This window comes from Bactrocera oleae, chromosome 5 (assembly GCF_042242935.1).
Source record: "Bactrocera oleae isolate idBacOlea1 chromosome 5, idBacOlea1, whole genome shotgun sequence".
In the NCBI taxonomy this organism is placed as follows: Eukaryota; Metazoa; Arthropoda; class Insecta; order Diptera; family Tephritidae; genus Bactrocera; species Bactrocera oleae.
In genome coordinates, this window is record NC_091539.1 from 22,611,971 (window position 1) to 22,627,307 (window position 15,337).

General features: G+C 34.2%; 1 pseudogene; it reads left to right on the forward strand.

Annotated features, from left to right (window-relative positions):
• The first annotated feature begins 4,215 nt into the window (after positions 1-4,215).
• LOC106622082 (zinc finger protein on ecdysone puffs-like) lies at positions 4,216-5,551 on the forward strand (annotated as a pseudogene).
• Positions 5,552-15,337: the final 9,786 nt, after the last annotated feature.

A 15,337-nucleotide genomic window follows, 5' to 3' on the forward strand; every position in this document is an offset into this window, starting at 1 on the left:
CGCCCGTATTGTGTTTAATCTATTAAAAATTACTAAATGATAGAGCGTAGGTGCATGCTGTAATGTAGCGAGCCAACATTTAACTCCTTTGACTCTATTTATATCGTAGATATCGGTAGTAATGCTGGAAACAGTCACCGACGCAAAACCTTAGCCCGAATCAGCTGATACGACCTATTTTATGAGAGCGCAATGTAAATAAACACTAACCACCGCTTCGACCGTACGGTGGAATATCCCTTAAAATTGGTTTTTTCCCGTAAAAGCGAATGAACTGCTTTTGCAACGCAGTGTTGCCAGTCTCGATATTTTGTAGTAATTAAAAAACAAACTTGAATATATTTGAAATATTTTTAAACTAACTCAAAATCACAGTCGAATACAATTATTTATAAATAGGTAGACTATTTTTAATAGTTAGATTTTAGTTTTGAGCTTTTACATTATAAAAAATTATAACTAAAAAAGTAAATGTGTGAAAAATCGTGTATACAAATTGAACAATGGCAACATTGGTGAAATGAAAACAAACGAGAACAACTGATTTTAACGTTGCAATTACGGGCATAATTTTTGACAAATTTGATACGGGCGTTAAGTACGGAAGGACGAAATGTCGGTGACATTATTAATACCGAAATTATAAATATGGTGATTTGAGTTAGTTAGGCTGATATAAAAATATCCTGGACATAATTCAAGATGTAGTTTTGTATGTACGGCCGTTAATGTAAGTTAATAGAAACCAATTATAACTGTAATTCATTCACGGACTCTTCGAATAACTTATGCTCAACTCATTTGCAATTTTTTCAATGTAATTTATAGCTGAAACACAAAACGGGCGACGACGAATATTCGTTGTACTCGGCGACGCCGCCGGTGATTAGAAACATGATTGTATATAAAGATGAACACAATACGCGACGACGGCGAATTACGATCACAATGACGATTTTTGAGATAAAGCTATTTCTAATTTTATCGCCGACCGCGGCGGCAAAAACAGCATTAACATATCAAAGAAAGATTTTTTTTAGTAAAAATCTTTAGAATTAAAAAAAAAAATTAAGAAAATGGCAATATTAGGTGTACTAGGTGTCCATAAGTAAATAAAATGGTTGTGAATGAAATATTTTTCCATTCGGATTGGTTTGATTGAGCAACAAAGACTGTGTGTCATTCATTCCAAATTGCAGCGCAAGTTTCGTAAATAATTTGCCTCACCGTTGAAAGGCCAATTATGTTAGACCATGCCAGAAATTTAAGACAGCAGCCTTGAGATAAATACCTAAATATAGCTTCCTTTTATTTACAATTCTAATATAAATTATAAAGATTAATTACATTAATGTAATTTCCAAACGTGTTTCTTTATTTATCGGTTCTTTTCTCGAACAGCGGTGGAGCTTGTCTTTTAATAAACAGAGAAGAGCATTAAATTTGTGAACATTCATCCATGTTGAACGCGATTTAAGATCTATGTATGTCTTACACATGGTTAATTTGGTTTTGAAATTTGGATAATTCGAAAAATTCGCGGATTCATGTTCTCTGCGACTCACAAGCACTAACAGTTGACAAGCACTGACAACTGCGACGAAAATTCTTGCGACGGTGTCGCCGAGTACGATGAAAATTCGTTGTCGCCCGCGTTGTGTTTCAGCTGTTACTTGTTTAATTATTGATTTTGGTCAGTAGTTTTAACACAAAAATTATACGTTAATAACCAGAGATTTCTCTTTAATCCAAATAAATACTTTTCTTATTCTCTCACGAAAAACACTGATCCAAAGCCAAATAAAAGAAATAAGCGAAAAACACAATTAAGAAACAAAAAACTACAGAAGTTTTCAAACAGGTCAATATTTTTATAATCATAAGTTAACTAGCATCGAATTGTACTGAAAAGACGTAAACATTTAATAATTATTGTTCACATATACCCACAATTAAACCCTTAAATGAAATGTAGAATTTAATTTATAACGTTTAAACTAAAAATAGTTATATTTAATTAATACGGAATCGAGCCCAATCGTCGATACACCCCAAGATATCCTACTTATCTAGTTTTAAGTATATTTCAACCAACAACACCATCGTTGATATCCTATCACAATCAACCAAAACCTCTAAACAGTATAGCCCATAATTAGCTTTTACCTCGATCACCAACAAGTAAACCGCAAAAATATCTAAAACACCCGAAATTATTTTAAAAACGAAAAAAACTGTAAGTGCGACCCACAGTTTATTTAATATAAAGATTTACATGCTAACCAAATTCCTTAAAACAATGATTCAATCATAATAATTATAATTTTAAGTAGCATTTATGCAATTAAATGATATTATTCAAATTTAAATATTTTACTTTAAAACGCAATGTAGAGCTTACTGTGATATAAAAAGTTGTAACTACGAAGAAAAGAGAAGAGGGAATCATTTATTTCCTTTTTAGGAAAATATATTCAAAAATATATTTATAGCAGTTAGAATAGACGAACTGTGCTTTAACATTTCTCCAATCGCACATGTAATAATTCCAATAAAAACATTTCAGTTGATGAAACCAAATAAAAAAATATAAAATTATATATAGAGGAAATTCCTGTCTTGTGGTAAAGGAGTGCAATGTGTTGTACTATGTTCGCACCGAATTGAAATCCTCTTGAAAACATAATTTGTGGGTTGTGGAACCAAAGTCGTTCTGACCGACATTGTGTGTTTTCGATGAGTTTTCATTGACAGTTCACACATCTATTTATTTACATTTGTTATGTACCCTACAAGAAAAGTGACGGCCATCTGATGGGTAATATGACAGTCATAGCTGAAAAAGCGCGCAGAACAAAGTTTCTATCATTTTCTTAAGAGCCTTGTTTTCTTTTTGTTTGTTTGTTTTGTTTTTGTGAGTCATTGCTGACCATAAATCCGTCATAGCTGAAAATTGTCAGTTATGGCTGAAACGCTATCAGAAGTGAAAAATTATTTTGCACAGTAGATAATATAATTTTTATTTCTTTAATAAATTTCAAACTTTTAATCAAAATTAGTAATAATAATATACTTATATATAAAAAGGAATGCAACAAAAAATATAATAATATATGAAAATATAAAAATAAATTTTCACTTGATGCCTTCTCCTCCTCTTAATAGCTCTGCGTACGTCTTTCTCCAATCAGTGGATAGTTCTGAATTTAAAAATGCAAATGTAAATTAACAGTACTGACATATCAAATGTGAGTGTATTGGTGAACCCATCAGCAGTTTCTTGTACCCTACAATTAGGCCAATTATGGAATGTAAACAAATTGTCAACTGACATTTAGGGCTGGCAAAATATGTCTTCTAATAATATCGATTAAACTAGAGCAGGCACCGATTATAATGAGTGGAATTTAAGTTTTCAAGGGGTTTTCAGCGAAAATTGTGTTTTCGTTTGACAGATTTTGTATGGATGAAAACACAAGTTTTCGCGTGAAAACCTCTTTTGTCTATGAAAACACGAATTTTGTGTCGGTGCGAATATAGTATAATGAATGATTAAACCTGAGTTTCCAATTTATTTCTCATAATTTGACAATTTGATTTGGATTTTCACTCTACAAGTATATATTTACATATAAGAAAAAGAGCAATAATAAAACATATAAGCAATTCTTTCGCTGTCGACTATTGCATTCTTTTTGTTCAAAAATAATAAATCTTCGAACAATAAAATAGTAGCGGGCCTTCGTTAAACAAATGATGATATAGATTTCGCACTACACAAGATATTTATACCAATTATTTTTAAAATAATGTTCTGTTATATGTATTGTACTCAATTTGAAAATGTCAAGCGAATTATGTTATTCCGTAGAACAAATACCATTCGATGTTTGTAAAATAAGTAGTGATCAATAAACTTTGTAAACAATTTGATTTCAAGGTAATAGGACGGAGAATAAAAAAAATTGCGTTTGTATCCTTGCAATGGGACGCTCGAAACATTGCAGTGAAAAACCTTATACAAACGGGCAAAACCTTCAAAAAAAGTGAAGAAATTGATCGGGTGTTCAGCAAATGCAATAACGTATAAAAACAAAACATGAAAACAGGAAGAACCCACTGTGACCACTCTTTTCATGTTTTGTTTTTATACGTTATTGCATTGTCTATGATGAAGTAGACAGTCAGAGTGATCAGAATTTACTGGCGTTAACTCTATATTTCCCCTTTTGGCTAAAAATACCAACAATAACAAAAAGAAGGATACCCCTTCTGGCGATAAGAAAACTGAAAGCAAGGAGTCACCCTATGCCAGCGTGCCCAACGACATGTTCTATTGCCATTTGTGTAAGAAGGATATGTGGGACGCCAACTCGTTCGAGAATCACATTAAGTCATATTTCGGCGCATCGTAAATCGGAGGGTCACTTGAGTTTGAAGAAGTTTTTGCATCCCAAATGTATTGAGTGAAATAAGGAATTCGCTACACGCATTGATTATGACACACATTTGTTGTCGGATGATCACTTGCAAAAGGCTGCCGAGAAGAATACTAAGGTTGGTGAACGTAAACGCAATACATTGACTATTCATACCGAAGAGGAGGAGTCAAAGGACTTGCGTCCACCACAAAAGAAGAGGAAGAAGCCTGTTACCAAGAAGGCTGAAGGTGAGGGTGAAATCAAGAAGGAGGGAGAAGAGGCTGCTGAAGGTGAAGAGGCTGAGAAGAAATCGGGTGAAGAGGGCGCTGATGAAACCAAAGAGGGTGAAGATTTAAATGAAACTCAAGAAGAGGAGGAAGTCGCTTTGCCGGTCGATCCTGAAGATTGCATTTTAGACTTCTCTGATAGTGATGAAATACCGACTGAAGTCGATATACGTTTACCCAAATACAATTGGACACGTCCAGTTGGTTCCGGTCTAATTACGAAATTGGAGTGCTTTGAGTGCTCACTATGCGGCAAATTTTTTGATACAGAACAGACCGTTGAGGTACATTCTCGCACCGTTTCTCATCATCGCAATTTCTTGAAGTTTATTAACGAGAAGGCGAGCGATACTAAGATCGCACAAAACGCGCCGCCGCCGCTCTCGAGGTGAATGAACGCAAGAAGCGTAAGTTGGAGGAAGCTGAAGCAGCTGCCACCGAAGTCAAGGTTGAAAATGGTGAAGAAGGTGAGGGTGGTGAAGCCGCCGAGGGTGAGCTGTACGATCCATCCGAGGCACTGGTGATGATGAAGATGTCGAAATGAATGAGAATGGTGAGGCCGCCAAAGGCGAGGAGGGCGATGAAGAGTGTGCCGGCGATGAAGAAATGGGGCAGTGCTGCAGCCGGTGTGAACGGCAACAGAGCGGGCAGCGGAGGCGAGGCGGCTCCGAAACTAAAGTAGGCATTGGGCGCATGGCACGTCGTGGAGCTGTTGGTGCAGTTGTTGTTCGTGGCGCTGCTACGGGGGTAGCCCCAGAGCGCGGCACAGTGACAGCCGAAAGCATGGTTGGCGTAGGTGTAACTGGCATTCTAACTACCTGTATGGAAAAAAAGGGCGATTAAGGCCAAAAATCCGGAGATTCGAATATCGTTTAGATTATTTGAGAATTGTGATCAGGATTTTCGCTTGTATCATAATTGGCGAAAGCCATCCTGCGAGGTCGAAATTATTATTGCGAATAATGCGGATATTGACTCAGTACGATATGAAAACTAGTCAGATATCGCATTCCAGTGGATCCCCTGTATTTTTATATTGTTGGAAATTATTGTCCAACAAATTTTCTTTTGGTATATTTAGTTATATATTTGGAAGACTTTCTTGTGCCAATTTGTGGAGTGTTGGAAGGTTGTGGCTTTAGTGGTAGTCGTACGACGTACCGGCCATTATTTGATCGAGTAGTTGTGACTTTGTGGAAGTCTTCACAATACTGATCTTCTGGGGTTGTAATTGATATGAGGTGACATTTTTCTAACTCCCGAAATTTCCTTGATTGTGAATTTTGGTATTCTTTTGAATTTTCGTCAACTTGAGTTGTTGATGTGGAAACTGGTTCAGTAACTAGTCCACTTAGAATCCAACCGAATATAGTATTTTGGGCTAGAAGGGTCGTTGAAATTTTTTCAACACCTTCAAGCATTATTTGCGGTATAAGGTCGCTGCCTATTAGAATATCTATGTGAGCGGGGGTGTTGTAGTTGGGATCTGCTAGCTTTAGGTGTGAAACCTTTTGCCAATGCTTGCTATTTATGTGATAGCTTGGAAGCATGTTAGTAAGTTGCGGTAGAACTATAGCTTCTGCTACAATTCGCTTATCCGCTTGGGGGAAATTAGGGTAATGGGGCAGATTTTATTTGAGTTTTGGACTACTTTTCCGCCCATTCCCGTAATTTCAAAATTCGATTGTTTTGATGGCAGTTTTAGCCTATTTTGTGCCTTAGACGCTATAAATGATCGTTGTGATCCTTGGTCTATTAAGGCCCTAAGCTTAAAAAGTTCTCCTCGGTGCTCGATGGAGACGACTGCTGTGGGTAGTAATACCCTACTTTGAATATCGCTGTGTAGCGTTTGTATTTTTAATGCCTTAGAGCAGCACGGTGCTTTTTGGCAATTTTCGGGATTTCGGTTTTTGGCAGTTGCTGTTAGCACTAAACCTGTGGTTCTTTTTGTATAAGCGCTTCTTTGGGGTGATATGGGAAATTTGCTGTCATGGAGCATTGAGTGGTGTCTTATGCGACAATATGAGCAATTGAATTTGCTTTTGCAATTTTTATCTTTGTGCGCATGTTACAAGCAATTTGTACAAAGTTTTTTTGATCTCACGAAATAGTTTCTTTCTTTAATTTTTAATTTTTTGAATTTCTTGCAAGATTGTAGTTTATGCCCTCTCGTGCATAGTACGCATGACGTATGATTGTTCTGTTCTGATGTGAACGATTGCGTTTTGTAAAAGCTTCTGTTTAATTTTTTTTTGCTACTAGCTTGGCTCTATCGAAGCTTCTATTTAGGTCGTGTTGTACAATTTTTATTTTAATTATATTTTGTCTACCCTTTCAGCGATTTCGTACTGGGTAGTTAGAAAGTCTTTCATTTGTTGCCACGTGGGGCATTTCTTTCGTGATGAGAGCGATTGCTCCCATAAAAGTAACGATTTTTCTGGTAATGCTGCGGTGCATATGTTTACCAGAATAGGGTCCCAGCTGTCTGTGGGAATATTTTGTGTCGATAGAACCGGCAAACAATTTGTAACAGTGGATAGTAGTTTAACAAATTCTTCACCTGTTTCTTTTTTAATTTTAGGCAAGTTTATTAGTGTCGTTACTTGTTTATCGACCAATATTCTTTCGTTTTCATATCTTGCTTTTAGAGCTTCCCAAGCCAAATTGAAATTTTCGTCGTTAAGTGCGAACTGTTTGACTATTACGCCTGCTTGACCTTCTGTTTTGTATCGGAGGTGATACAATTTTTGTGCTTGTGATAATTTTGGATGGTTGATGTATACGGCAGTGAACATGTCCCGGAAGGACGCCATTCTTCATAACCTCCATGAAATGTTTCTGTGTCACATGCGGGCACCTCTAGGTGGATGCCTGAACTTGCCTCTCGATTTTGTACTTGTGGCAATTCTACTCTCGGACGTGGAGTAGGTGCAATAGCTTTTATTAGCATTAACTGATCGGAGATCATAGCTTTTGTTTCTTCGTACTGGTCTAAGCAGTTTTCGTATATTGCGTAAGCCGATGATTTAAAATTGTGTGGTAAATGTGAATCGTCATAATCTACTATGGCGTCATGAGCCGTTTGGAGACGAGTCCAAAAATTGTCAATATTTTGTTTTTATATTTTCAATAACGATTCAAAGTTGTCTTGAATCGGTGAAGATTAAAATCGAGTGCAGTATCGCGTCAATCTGTCACTCTCAGAAATGAATTTGGTGGCACAAATATCTTTGCCTTTTATTTGCTTTGTGGTAACCTGTCTTGCGCGTGTAGCTTTTGCAGGTGTAATTTGAATTTTATCCACATTCATCATTTTTTTTTGTATATTATAATATTTGTCAACAATTATTAAAATTTTCTTAGTGTAAACTGTATTTACTAGCAATATGATTTTGTTGTGGTTTTATTTTGAATGTATTGCTTTAATTAATTTAATTATTAACAATCGCACTTTTAATTCAATAATACTTTTTATGTCCTTATATTGATGTATTTAGGTACACCCTAATACACGGACTTGTTAGTATATATTTATGTGCTCGTGAAATTGAGAGCTCGTTAAAGAGATCAATACACTTTGTACGTAAGTATGCACGGATTGTTTGTGCGTATGTATGTTTATTTTCTAATGCAATTGAGAGCTCGTTGAAGAGATCAATCTGCTTTTAGTTTTTTTTACGCAATCCTGCTTGTTTGTTACAAGGGGTATTGCGGGATGTATGCCAATGTGGACTTAGAAAATATGTACAACTACAATTGTATATCTTTTAATGTATTAAGTACAAATTTATTTTTTTTATTTTTATTTCTGGTAGTGTTAATTTTACTACAACGTTTATTATTTTATTTTATTTTTTGTAATTTTACAACTTTTTATATAATTTTCTAAATTTTCATAGTGTAATTGACCCAATGTATGTAGGGTATATAAGCATAGGCATAGATTCTATGCCGTATGTATAAATATGGTAAATACGTATTATTTTCGCGGTACGAATAAAGCGAAAACAGAGAATTGATAATGCGCAGGTAGTTTACCGTCTTGGCTATACGTAAATATTTTATTGTGCAAAGTTAAAACTGAAAATCGCACACATCTCCACTTTCGGTTAGGCACACATACTAAAAACGATATTTTCGGTATATTGTACATTGCCAGATCATGCAATTTTTTTATGGGCAGTGTGCCAAAACTGATGAAAACAACGTATACGCATTAATTTGCATCTCTCTCTTGAACATATCGGTATTTAGAATTTATTTACTATACATCTATATTGCCCGCTTTCGTGCCTTTTACTGGGCATTGCTGACCACAAACTTATCCTTAATGCCAATTACTTTGCGAAGTAAATAATATTATGTTGATTTTTTTACAAAAAACATTTTTAATAAAACTATCAGCTCATAAGGTGTAATCCAAGCAACAGCTGAGAGAGGTTTATGGAAAATTGTCAGGTTGCTCTGGGATTGATTACCATTCAAGATGGCCGAAGTGAGCGTTAAATAAATTCATTTTATTATTTTCTGCAAAATTATGGAAATGTCGCTCCAAAAATATTGGTTATATGTAAAACTTTAAAATCTTTCACAAAATCAGTTTATTTTAAAAAAGATTCGTAAAGGAGCGGGTATTACTTGCAAATATAAGAATAATTAAATTTTATATTTAAATAGTGTGCCAAATGGTAGAAAATTTAAAATTATGACAGAAGAAAGTGACATTTTTACATTTTTTGTGGTGAATCCGAACGTCAAAAGAGCTATGTTATAAAATATTCATATACAAAATTTATTATTTCAATAAGGACAGTTCTTGACTACTCCTGAGTTTCTTATTATTTAGCGAAATGTTGCAAACTAAAATTGAGATGATGGAATTAAGTAAAAATAATACTTTTGTAGTTGATTAACCGACTTTAATGTAAATCTATTTATATATCATGATATAAGTATGTGTAGTAATATCCTAGCAAGTTGCCTAAGCTTTTCGATTAATAACAAAACTTTAAATTAATGCATTTTTTTCAATATCAATAATATTGTAACTAGCAAGTATAAGCAAGGTATTTTTTATATATAACCTTTTTTCATTTTACGAATATATTTAATATTTTAAATACTAAGGCCAACGTAATTGCGTTTGTTTTGTAATTCAAGTGTGAACATATTATTTACCATGTGGCACAGAAGAATGTACAATTTTTTCAGTTTAACTCAGCACAGAGAAAAATGTTACCGTTTGATACACAGCCTTATACCTCTATTTAATAGTGGTAAATTAATAAATATTCACCACAGAAAAATGTTAGGTGCAAATAAGCAACTACGTCAGATAACGGGATCCAGAAAATGCATATTCAACGAAACTGAATACAAGTTTTAAAAATTTTCGAAATTTTATTTTTTAAAATATATGACTAATCTCGAGTAATTTTGGTAATAAAATGGCTCTATTACACAATCATCATCTGCATTGAACATCCTCAAAGTCAGAATGGAAATTGTTTAAATGAGCTAAGCTTCAGTACATATGCACTATACATATACGCCCACCTAAGCCTGGGTACCCATACACACTACTCTACCCCGAAGAACTGGCACACCTTAATAAAACACCCCTCACCTGAGAACACTAACAGAATTACACCGTGCATGAAGACATCCCACATGAGGACATCACAACTATCTTCACCAAAATATGGACGCGTCAACTGATAAAAAGGGATTGGATCACCGATTCACCTCATTCCATTATATACGTCAGTCAACACGAAAGAACATGTCGTCATACGCACATTAACAATGACTTATATGATTATGATGACGGTTGTAATGAACTGGAAACATCATCTTACTTGAATGGTATTTTTAACCGTTATTAGATTAGATTTCGCCAAAGAGCGTGAAATCGGAAATGAGTTAATCTCATGTCTTCAAGACGTACAAAACAAGCAATTAACTCTGTAACAGAACCTAATCGTTGTGAATACAACTACATATGTATATAAAACACCACCCTACAAACTGCTAATGCCTTCATGAATACACTCACATTTATTATGTTAGTACTGACAGTCAAATAAACAGTAAAACGACTGTCAATGTTTACGATTTTTCCAAATTCAAATGCAAATTCTGTATACGTCGAAAAAAGACAGCATACATTTCCATAGAAGTTTCGAGAAGTTGTGAAATACCTATGTAGCTGTTATTTTGTGCGATAAACCAAAAGAGTTGCGTGCTCCTGTGCAATAACAAATATTGTTTTATTAAAAATAAGTTTTTAAATATAATATACGTAAGTTACTAATAAGTTAAATTAAAATTATATTTTTAGTTAATTTTAATTTTTATTCCGAAATATTCAGGAACTGGAAAACACGTTCAGCAGAGCTTTTGAGAGGAAACATGGAATTAAGTGAAAATTTCTTTTCATAATATATTATTTAATTATATTTTTTTACACTCTTATTTTATATTTATGTATATTATTATAACTAATTTAAATTAAAAGTTTTGAATTTATTAAAAATATAAAAGTTATATTATCTACTGCGCAAAAGAATTTTACACTTGTGATAGATTTACAGTCATAACTGTATACGTTTCAGTCATAACTGACAATTTTCAGCTATGATGGATTTATGGTCAGCAATGACTCAGAAAAAGAAATGAGAGTGAGCAGTATAGATATAAAGTGAATCAATTCCGAATACCCATGTGTTAAAGAAAGATGCAAACTCATACACATACGTTTGTTTACATCAGTTTTTGCACAAGGCTCTTAAGAAAATGATAGAAACTTTGTTCTGCGCGCTGATAAAATTCTTTCAGCTGTGACTGTCATATTAACGGTCAGATAATTGTCACTGTTCTTGTAGGGCAGCTGCTTTTGATGGTGTAAGTTGAATTTAACACAACTAAAAAGATATACAAGTGCCTTCATTCGTAATGTGAATAAACTTCCAGTAGATATTTATCCTGCAGTATGTGTAGGTATAATAGTAAGAAATTTTTTTGTACACTTTTTATATAATGTATCGGGTCCAATCATAGTAAAAATAAATTTCCGGTTTGTCCATGAAAGTTACATTAAATGGTTCAAAAATATACCCCATACTTATATCTATCAAGATGGTATAATTTAATAATTAGTTAATAGCGTCAAGTATAAGTTTATTTGATTCACCAGTTTTTTTTTGAAACATTCGCTTTTGAAACGAGGTTGGAAACTTCCCCACTCGAACCTTCTGGAAAAAACGAATTTCGCAGTATGGTTAATTTTGGTAATTTATCGTCGATCCGATTACGTTATCGCATCCGTGTTCTAGAGCTGTCAAGCACTGGAATGACACCTTTGCACTAAAAGAAATGCTAAGCAGATCATAATTATTGATATGAATTTCATTATGCGAATTTTTTTGAATGCATGCAAAACTGATAAGACTCTTATTAAGTTATGTTAATTAACAATTTTATTTAGTTTTTACATAATATGAATTTCTAAAAAATAGTGTGTATTATAATTGTTACTAATAAAGATTACATTTTTTACAACATATATGTACATATTTTATCATATTAATCTTATATAGTCATATGTATATCTACACATGCGCATATGAATTTACGCATTCAGAAATTTAAATCATAATTTTATCACTTATCAATACTCCATATGTGCGCGCATTGATTGATATGTACACCCATATATGTACATATATATGACATTGCCGAACAAATAATGCATACCCGTAAAAACTACAAACATTTTTCTACAAAAACAACAATCATCATAAGTCAATATGTCAGCCAAACAGCCGAAGCCCAAATATATAGTAAATCCCTCAACAACAACATTTTCATTTATCACTTCATTCCTAAAAACAGATACTCCAACATCTCCCCGAGAATGCGTTTTCGTACAAGCGTCTTTTCGCGACGATGGCAAAAGCTAAAAATCATAAATTGAGCAACTTTCTGATGTTCTTTCTAGAACGGAAAAGTGACAACCCCGCAAAACATAGAAAAAAGGGACAAAAGTGGCAACAAAGCTTTTGTCGATTTAAAATATTTTCCAATTTTAAAATATTTTTCAGTTGCGTACAAAAATCTGCGTCAATATGTATGCATGCCCATATATAAACATACACATTTACAATGATTTGTAGGCAAAGCTGTTAGAGCGGCAAGGGAAGCGGAGACAATCGGCGGCCGTTCGTTATTTTTTTTCGGCACTGCTTGGATTTTGTACCAACAACACAATGTTGTGGCGCTTTGTCGTAGGTTGTTCGCAGTTTCGGATCCACGGAGGGAATAAATGATACTTCGGTAATAATAACATATTGACGAAAAACTTATATAGTATATATATATATAGATTGATTCACAGAGTCCGCTACAAACATAAAATCAGAGCGCGGAAAATAATTCTAATTCAATTTCAGAAGAATATACGAAGTAATATCAATACAGTGGACCCCCGGTAGTCCGACAATCATTTTGCAGGGCAGTGTCGAACTATCGAATTTGTCCGATTTTTTTTATAAAAGAGTACCTTGTAATCCGACAAATTATAAATCCAATGATGGTTCTTTATAATAAATACATATATGTAATGTACTCTGAAGTACAAATCATACATACTTCATTATGTACATTATGTCAAATTTAGTAAATTAAACAGCACAATAGAGAGCTTACGTTTTATTATAAAATTAGCGTCATTAATGCTATAAAACGTACAAAAAATATGCAATAACTTTACGTTAGGAAATAATGTTGTACAAACAAATGTACATACATACTAAAATAATCAAAAACTATGAATCAACTACATTTATGTATGTAATTTAAGAAGCATGCAAATATTAATCAATTTTTTTTTGTTTCACATTGTTGAAACGCGAGAATAAAGCTTTGTCTCTCAGTCTTCTCAAAAGTAGAAGTTCGTTGTAGGATGCACCATTTTCTTCAGCCCATTGCAAACCCAGCTCAAAGGCATTCATTGCATCTTGTGCTTTCACTGGCGGAGTAGTTGTAATTACTTCGTCATCATCTTCCTGATTTATTGGTGTAGAAATCTCTTTTATAATCTCTTCGTCAGACATTTCATAAAAAATATTTTTCTCTTTATCCATTCCACGGCACCAGGTTTCCAAATTTTCCGGACTTATTTGGGTTTCAGCAGCAATTTGCTCTATTAATTCCGTAGGTACACTGATTTGTGGATCGTTGGTAGGATTGGCGACTATATCTGGCCATAACTTTTTCCAAGACGATGTAATAGTTGATGAAGGTAATGCATTCCACTATTGACCAAGAGCAAAAACCAAGTCTTTCATGTTAAACTCTTTTAACGTTTTTTCTATTGGCTGGTCTTTTGATACGGCTTTTAGAAGTAGGGTTTTCTTATAATCTTGCTTTACAAACTGAATTATGTGCTGATCCATGGGTTGAATCAGTGCAGTGCAGTTTGGCGGAAGAAACATCGCAGTGATGCATTTATCATTAGTTGTCAGTTCTTCTTCAGACGGATGGCCGGGAGCGTTATCAAGAAGCAATAACGCTTTTTGAGAAAAATTATGATCTTTCAACCATTTTGTAACTTCTGGTACGAAACATTCATCGAACCACTTTTTGAAAAGATCTTTTGTAATCCACGCACTTTTTTGTCCATAATAGTGTACAGGTAAATCAATGTTTTTGAATGCACGTGGTTTATTAGATTTTCCAACTACCACCATCTTTACTTACTTACGTTCTTTACTTACTTTTCGTCCAGGTACGGATTTTTCAGTATAGGAAACAAAAGTTTTATTAGGTAACAAACGCCAAAAAAGCCCTGATTCGTCTGCCTTTTACACCTGTGGCGGGTTAAGATTTAAATCTTTCACCTTTTGCAAAAATCTTAATTTAAATGGCTCTATGCAGATGGCATCATTAGAAAGTTTCTCTCCTGTTATGGTAATTAAACGTATGCCATGTCGACTTTTAAAACGTTCTAGCCATCCCTTACTAGCCACAAAATTATCTTTTTTTGTTATTTTTTTATAAAAATATTTAGCTTTCATTGCCAACATGGATCCCGATATGGGCGCATGCCTATTTCTTTCCTGAAGAAACCACATGCATAAAGCTTCTTCCACTTCTGGATGTTCAGCTTTCTTGAGTGTCTGTCTCTTGCCTGGCCCACAGTCAGTAGTTGACACAAACTGTTTAATCTTCTCGTGGTTTTTTTTAATGTCATAAATTGTAGATCGGCCTACCCCGTATTCACTTGCTAAACTACTGAAAGATTCATTACGATTTAGGCGGTCTAAAATATCACATTTTTCTTTAATTGTCAGTGTTTTGTGCTTTCGCTTTTGAGCTTGTGACGACATTACTAGGTACGTATATCTACGTAATACACAATGAATAAACAGTAAACAATGAACACACGCTAGGGGCACGCACCACTCTTCATCGGCTGTAGTCTAATTCAAACTAAGCAATCGGAATCAAAACAATACCCTACGCGTCGAGCACAATAATGATGGTCCGTACAAGTTGTAACTTGTTCAATCATGCATTAGCGGAATATGTATGTATGTCGGATTACAGGGGGTGCCGGATTAGACAGGG